Consider the following 9,056-nt stretch of genomic DNA (forward strand, 5'->3'; position numbering starts at 1 on the left):
CGTAACACTGAACCCATTACAAAATATACATATTACACATTTAGTTTTTCTGTACAAGTAGGATAATGAGAAGGTTTTCGAATACGGAAGGAAGGAGATAGCCGATATTTTTATGTTAGCATGTTCTTCAACAAGCCTGTCAGATGCGAAAGTTATTAGTGGCTCTGACTGAGGCAACGAAGGGCCTGGGTTCGAATCCCGGAGAAGGCATGAATGCAATCTGTCTTTTCCCTCATAGGAGGCAATGGTAGCCCATCTACTAGACGTCTCAATAATAAATTCGCTCCACAATCCACCGATTTAGGTCTTAATAGTGGCCAACGTCTGTGTACGGATTGGGCCCAACCATTGGAAAAAAAAATGTTCTTGAATAGATTGCATTGAGCAATCCTTTTCCATCTTAGGTATCGTGATATTGCTCTCCAAGCTGAGTATATATAATTTTTATTTTATTTCCCGATGTGTATCATTTATTTGTTGTCCCAGCTGTATGTTCTCTGAGGAGAAATGAAAAAAATGTCCCCGTCTATTTATTACATAATATATTTCAGGTTTGTTCCATTTATCGATAAAAAGTTGGCTTTTTGACCAATTAATTATAACATCGTTCTTGAGGGCTAATTGGGTGGGAAGGTCCATTTCTTGTCTATTAAGCACATGAAGATGTATTTAAGGGACAAAAACACAAAAGCACAATTTTTTATTTATTTATTTCTTGGAATCAGCGCATATTGCGACCATCAGGAGCAGCTAAATCAATTCTAAAACTGTTGCTGGAAACTAAACTGCTGATTGATAAAACTGTATTAAATTTTGATGCTTAGAAAAACGAATACTTACATAATATTATTTAGTTTCATTTTTCTCTTCAGTGTCTGAAGGATTCAAATAAGCTTAATCTAGAGTTTTACAATTAGTTTTAAATATTCAGATGCAGTGATTCATATGCATACGAGTATAATATGCAGATAAACATACTGGTAGCAACAGAAAAAAGAAGAAAGAAGCTATTTGCTGTCGCGCTGTCTTTGAGTTCTGGATTTTTGCAGCTAAATTTTCAATGTACTATTTTGAGCTCAAAGCTTTTATTTTATGCATCAAAAAGCTGTTATCTAGAAAAAGAATCTTTGGCGTAATATCTCATCCTCTGGGTTGAATGTTCTATTAACTCAGCTTCCATAATGGTCTTCCCTTCTTGTCACCATACAGCAGACGACATAGCAGCAGTTCTGCTCATAGTTAATTTTTAAAATCTCATATTATATTCCAAGGCTATAGACGAAAGTGTTTTTATTCCTTTGATAGTTTCTTACATTGTATTATCTAAATAAATAATCAGTTTTCTGTAATACTTTCGTAAAAGTAACTGAAAAACTTGTAATCCATGCTCATTTCGATGACATTTTCCGTTCTAAATTCCTAATAACCTATTTTTAATTATTATTGTGTTTCAATCCTTCTGATTCCGCATCACGCAGAGCTTCTAAAGGAAATGTAAGTTAATCAATACTAAGAAGTAGTAAGGGATGATCAGCTTTTGTTAGTCAACTTATTTCGAAATTAAATTTTAAACATCAGCTTTTATGGAATACTACTGATGAGAGGATGTAATTTCTGAATTCATTGTAATTACCTGATAATGTAATGTAGTTCCCGGCACACATGTCAGACATGTCAAATAATTTTAATTTGTTAAATGACCTACTAACTTTTGCATTCAAACTATAATATTTCTGTTGGATTAGTGCATTAAAAATTGACCTGCCAGGAACCGTTTTTATACCTTTAGATAGTTATACATTTGACCTGCCAAGAATTTTAGTTGGACTAGCAAATTATATGCTGACCAGCCAAGAAAAATTCTTATTAGATTAATTATAGTTGTAAATTTGGCAGCCAATAATAATTTCTGATGGAGTAGTAAGTCGTAAATTTTACTGATCTGCATAACTGATGTAAATTCGGAAAACTTTTGAACTTTTTAATTTTACATTTGACCTAACAATACCAATTTATGTTGAGTTAGTAAGTTGCACAAACTGATTCGTGAGGAATAGTTCTTGTTGGACAAATCAGTCGTAAACTTAATCTACCAAGAGCAATTTTTGTTGAACTAGTGAGTCGTACATTCGCCTTCCCAGAAACGTTGGACTAGTGATTTATATATTTTACCGGATACAGTTTCCATTAGCGTAGTAAGTTATATACATGACCTACTAGGAACAATTGATGTTAAGTTTCCTGTAACCCTTAAATTAATAGTAATTATGTTTTAGTTTCATATTGTTTTTGGTATTCTTCTTTTAGTTACTAAGCGATAGCTCGCCGATGTTTGAAATATAACGTTACTTAACAAACCATCACGTGAAAGAGATTAATTTGATTTAGGAGGTTAAATCATTATCTCTTTGTTATAGAGACATAGAGACATTCGTAAGTGTAGCAAGACTACTCCATCTACAGAAAAGTGCATTTGACTTTATTTGTATTGCCAGGTATAAGATGAAAGCAATGTTTTTATTCCTATCTATAAACAAGGGTAAAATCCTTACTTCTTTGCAATAGAAAGGGTTTCTATGCTTTAAACTATCTCGAATAAGCTCATTTTTTAATTGTTCCAGATTTGGTTAAACTGAGTCAAATGAATTATTCATTTATTTTGACTCAAATCAAAAATCATTCAGAAACGTTACTAGAAATGAGATCCCAACTAGTAAACACCTAACTATCACCAAACCTGAGTCAAAATATTAGGTAATCTTCATAAAAGTGTACCAACTCAGTTGAAACAAATAACTCACAAAAATGTATCGAATATCTCTCCCTTGCAATGTTGTATGGATATTTAAAAATATTCATGTTATCTAAAGCGTTTTAAATAGTCTTTAAAAATTTTTAATGTCAAAAATTTAATAAAAGTTTAATAAAATGATATAATAAAAGTATGAATCTCATAGAAATTTGAGGAGCCCATTTGGAATATATTCCATGAACCCCGATTTAAATACTGTCATCCTAATAATCAGATGTGATTTTGTATTCTCAACTAAATTTGAATAAATTAAGTTTGAAATTAGTCCGCTGCTATTTTGAACATGAACTGCATACTTGCTAGATATTATATTGATTAGACTGAAACTTACATGACATTTGCTTTGGTAGTTTATAGACAAATCGAATTTCCGATTTTCTTGTCTGCCGTCTACTGTAAAATCGCGGGATGTATCTACATAAAACAGCCATTGGAGATAAAACATCGTCTAGTCGTAAACTCCGAACAGGACATGTATAGATGCGTTCTCCTTTCCCTTCTAGAAATGAACGATGAAGATCAGAAACGCCGAAAAATCACCATTAGCCTACAAAAGATCCAGATAAAATATGCAAATATTCCGCGTGTTTTGCATCCAGAGGAAAAATGGACATTAGTTGAGCTATCTTCCTTTGAAATAGGAAGCCGAATCAAGCCATAAAAATAAACGTTGATAAGTAACACATGGCTATGGTAGGAAATCCCGTTGTAGCAAAGCGGTTTAAGTATGTTCGTCTTCTCTTTTTTTTTTTTTTTTTTTCTGTTTCACATTTCTTATGTTATTTATGAAACATTTCGGAAGAGTTTATTTACGGGATCACAAGTTCGATGAAATACCAGCCTTTAGTTACTGATTTAGTTAGTACTCTTCAGTTAGTATATTTGCAGAAAAGTATAAGACAACTCTCGGTTTAATTGGGTAGGAAGACGTTCACAGTTAACTCAAAATTGTTCTGATCCGAGCCAGTTTAAAAAGACACAGGAAATAGGAATAATCCATATTTACATTATCTAACAAATGATACAGGTGATACAGGCTTGAAAATACAGGTTTGTTAAATTATTAATCTAACAAACCTGTATTTTCAAGCATTATAATCTAGTAAGTTTATTTGGCTACATAAACTAAATGTATGTTAAAAACAATAATAACGCATTGTAAATAACAGAAGAATAAACACCAATTGAAATCTAGAAATTGATTACAAATAGCATAAAATAAAACAATATTTACAAGAGAACTTTAGCAAAATAGCTGAGTTCAAACTCGCCTCGAAAGTCGGTTAGAACAGTTTGTTTTTCGTTTTGATCTGGCGGATATCATCTGCTATGAATGTTGTCATTCTACACCTTTTATACAAAACTTTTTTTTATTTTTCCGTAGATGGTTTTATTCCAGGCTGAATGCTTTGATAAATTTGATATTAATTTTCTCATCGTTCTGCTACAAAAGAAGTGAAAACTTTTTTAACACAGGCTCGGGAGTTAAGTGTATTCACAAGCATCACAGCATCGTCAAATTTGAGGTTGTTAATGGTCTAGCATTCGCCTTCGTCTGTCAACGCACCGACGAAGATAACGCATGACATGTGTGAGTACGATTGGAATAAAGAGACTATTAAAAATTTCAGAAAGAAATTCATTTTCTGCATTCATATACATCTGTCTATAATCTACAGTGCTGAGTTAGCTTGTGAATATGAAGCACATTATAGGATCATTGTTATGTGAAACTTAACCATGTGGAAAATATTAGGCAATTTGAATTCATTATCAGTATAGTTTTGTGGCAGTAATAACTGATTGCATCAACAGCGCGAAGTATACCTTTTTTTTTACTGCCTTTGTTGTCCACTGATGCTTCGTAACAATTGAAATTGTCATGTTTTGAGCGAAAAATTTCTCTGTCTTCAGAGACAACAGTAATAATTTAATAACTCATTTGTCAATCCAAAAGAGGGAGAATTAACTGTGCACTAAACAATTTGCTTTTCTTTCGTAAAAGAAGATACCAAAAGAATCGATCTGAAAAATAATTGGGAGTTTCTTGAAACGTTAGGGAAAAATAATAATATAATAGTTTGGGAACAATAAAGATTTGTTTTGCTTTTTAATTTCATTAAGGCAGTTTTGGGATGGTACAGAGCAAATGATTCGTGAAACTGAGAAAAAAGCGAGGTGACAAAGAGAAATTTTTCATCACAAAAATGATAAAAATCTGACTGAGCTATCAATCAAGGAAAGCAAACGTAGTGATTTTGTTTTGATGAAAACATATAATTTCTCAAAAGACAAAAGAAGCCTTGTTACTTCTAGCGAGAACACGTCAATCTATAAATTTTGCGATTCCTAAGCAGTTAAGAAGAGTTCTATTGTTCTTGTTAAGGTACAAAATTAACTTCGAATTGAAAAGTAAATTCACAAATTTTTAAAACGCTGAATCGTAACTTTCTTAATTCGCTTAAAATGCAACTGAGCTATATTTATGAATTTTTCTTATTTCAAAAATCGAAATGAATGTAAAATTATCAATATCTAATTTACTATACGGCTTTACTGTGAAATACCCGTGCAATTTTTGTTCTAAGTGAAAAGTAGTACTTCAAGAAGATTTTATAATATCACTTTGGATATCTTACCTTTTTTTAATGATATATGATAATGTATTATATAACCTATATATTACGTTATTATGAAACTAAGGCTAATGAAATAATTATGATGCTTATCGACAGATCATAAAAGTTAATCACACAAAAATATTTATTCTTAAATTTCTGCCAAATACTGAAATCGTCTGAAATTTTTTTTATATATGTATATATACATCTTACAATGGTAGACCATTTGCCAGTATGTATGACTGTGGCAACAACAAAACTTCAGCAAAACACATTATATTTTAAAGTATAAAATTTAAGAATATGTTATAAATTGAAGACTACTTTTTAAGCCATTGTAGAGTATTTGCTCAAATTATAATTCACTGAATATCAAAAAAATTTTCAATTACAAAACTTACATTTATCTAGAAATGAAAATGAAATAAGTGCAATTTATTCCCACTGATATTCTCAAAATTAAAATTATCATTATTTTTTATTAAAATCTATATTTAATAATTTCCAAAAAGTCAGCAAATTTTGAAGGTATCCAAATTTGATTATTCCAGATTTTTGTTTTCGGTGATTATAATTTACATCAAAAATATTTTTTTCACTACAAACTCACTATCATTAGAAACTTGTCTTTTGAATGAAGTCCTTAAGTTTTTGGAGTGTACATTAAAATCTGCCACTATCAAGCAAATGAAATTTTAAAAAAATTAAATTAGAATACGGGTAAATATTTAATCGAAAAATCAATGAAAGTAAATTATTATAAATTATCAATAAATTGAATAATAGAATAGAAATGCTCCTATAGAGGAGTTGGAACATGAAGTTAATTGTGAACATTAATAAGAAGGTATTTTATTCAAATTTTCGTCTTGGTCAATATTTACATTTAAAATTAATATAATTAATTAAGCTTAAAAAATCTTTGGGCCCTGTTTATATCGCTCCCTACATCAGGTTGGGCTCAGGCACAGATGCACACAGATGACATAGGCATCCGTCTAAGGTGCCTTTTTTCGGCGACTACCAGCGAGAAACTATTATCGAAAACACATAAATAATGGGTAAATTCCCTTAAACTAATAGGTTTATTTAACGTCGCAGATTTACGTTTAATTACGTCTCAAGTTTAATTTATATCGAGCGCCAACTACATTGGTAGTCTAGGGCTACACTGATAGTGTACATTGACCAACTACATTGATAGTCTTGACTTAATAGCTGTCAGTTCCTCTCCATAAGTGCAGGCGTATTTTGTAAGTAATTAAATAGAATTAAACCCTTGCTATATAATTGTAGAGTTTGGCTTGCAAAACACTTGCAAGTCAAACTTTACAATTAAAACTGAAAAATTTTGGATTATATTTTAATATAGTTTTTCAATGAAAACTTTTATGAGCTTCAAGTAGAATACCACTTCCCATTATCCTTTCAAGAACAGTTATGGGCTTCCTGTAAGGTACTCCTTCCGGTTTTCGAGTTTTATCCAAAATATAACCTTTATATAAATATAGAAAACTTGAATACAAAGACTAAGGACGTTAGGGAGTTTCATATAAGAATTATTTTGAGCGAAAACATCGTCACACATAAAAAGGCATCATTCTAAAAATAGTTAAAACATGTTGTGGGGACCCTAATTCGTGCTTATTCACTGAAAATTCACTACTGAATTTTTGGACCAAAAACATTACCTCTTTTATTTAGGTATATAAATTGGCGGGAGGTAAAAACAGTGAGTGATCTTTTTCCCTTGAGAGGAGACATGAATTTCATACCTGTTTCTTGGGTTCAAAGTCCCGCTAGAATAAACAGGCGTTTATGGGCTTCAAGTAAAGTACCCTTTCCGGTTGTCCAATTTTACTCAAAATGTAATAAACTCTGTATGAATGTAGAAAGATGCAACATGCAAGATGGAAATTTTTGGAAGTTTCGTATAAGAGTTATCATGAATGAAAATCGTCACAGACATATACACACAAATACACAAACAGATGTCACTCTAAAAAATAGTAAAAACGTGTTAAGAGGATTCTAATTCATGCTTATTCACTCAGAACTCATTATTAAGTTTTTAAGAACCAAAATATTACATCCCCCACCTATATATATATATGTTGGCGGGAGGTAAAAAGGCGGTGTTGGAGGGTTGTTTACAGGAAACTAGCTCGCAGCTAGAAAATCTCGTATTTTGTTTGCTTCATTTCGGTAACAATCGAATCAAGATTTAAACGGTTTTAATCCTTTAAAGTTATAAATTATTTTCAGCATGTTTATTTTCGCAAGGTATGTGGATTTCAAATTTTCTCTTTGTGACTTTATTCGAGAAATTTAAAGTTTAAGAACCAACTAGTCATCTGACGTATTCCAGCCATCAAAAACATTCTCAGATATTGAAATTTTCATCTTTTAAAAAGTGATTTCCTTACTAAATTTAACATTTCCGTTTGATTTGATTTTAAGATTTGAAATTTAGAACCTGATATTAATGTAAAATTAAATTATACATTTGACATGCTAATAAGTTCTTTTTCGTATTTTGGAAGAATTTCAGGTTGTTTTAAAGGATAGTGCCTTAATGTTAAAACGCAGTTTAATCCAGATGCAAAAATCCATGAACACATGATATCGATTTGAATTTCATAATTTGATGCATGAAAGATTTCATCATATAAGAAACCGGTTAATAAAGCAAGCGAGCTGGAAATATAATCATAAGCATACGAAATCATTTCATAAATTCAGTTTTCAATATTGAAGAATCGAAGTTTAAAAGTACGAAACTGTTTACTGTATTCAGTAAATACTATGAATAATAAAATAACTATACTTTTTTTTAATTTATTAGGAAAATGGATTTTTATCTGAAAAAAAATGTAAATTTATAATTAAAAAAAATCTAATTTTATGAGCTAATTTTCCATTTTTACCGAAGTAAGAATCATCTAATAACTGAGCCATGCATTTCTGTATTGACAGTAAGTGCTTGAAATTACTTAATAATATACTGAAAATGTAACTTTGACGTACATCACTTTACTTCCCAATATGTAGTCTTAAAGCTCATTGGAAAGCTTATTTTTAATATTGTTAAAATCGTGAATAGTTTGTTGTAGAAATATGCTATATGATTTCTTTTTAATACTTTTTACCACTACAAGCTGTCTGAACGTGAAAGGAAAGGAAAAAACAAAGAACCATGTATTACTTCCTGTATTGGCAAATACAGCTAGCGATGTGAAGTGGTAGATATGTAGATTTCAACTTTTTCTTCGATAAAATACGTTTAAATGCATATGAAGTTCTAAATACTTTATTCGATAACTTTCAGTTTATAAATTTTATTCTAGGTTTTATATCGTTTGTTTGTGTGTAGATTTTATTTTATTTACAACTAGGCATCCTTTATCAAATTTAGTAAATATGCTTTCAAACTGTTACATTATGTAAGCAATGTTTACGCTTATATCAAATATTTTAGATGTCTTTGCCTAAAATACGAACTGTTCGCTGAATTTTCTTTTTTTTTTTTCTTTCTTTGATGGATGTGACCTAGTTTTATAAAAACAAATTCAAGATTTTAATGGAAATAACTGTTTTTATTATTTATGAATTCAATCTCATAG

Source organism: Stegodyphus dumicola, chromosome 8, assembly GCF_044657685.1.
Source record: "Stegodyphus dumicola isolate Sdum_Otavi_A_Nest chromosome 8, ASM4465768v1".
NCBI classification, from domain to species: Eukaryota; Metazoa; Arthropoda; class Arachnida; order Araneae; family Eresidae; genus Stegodyphus; species Stegodyphus dumicola.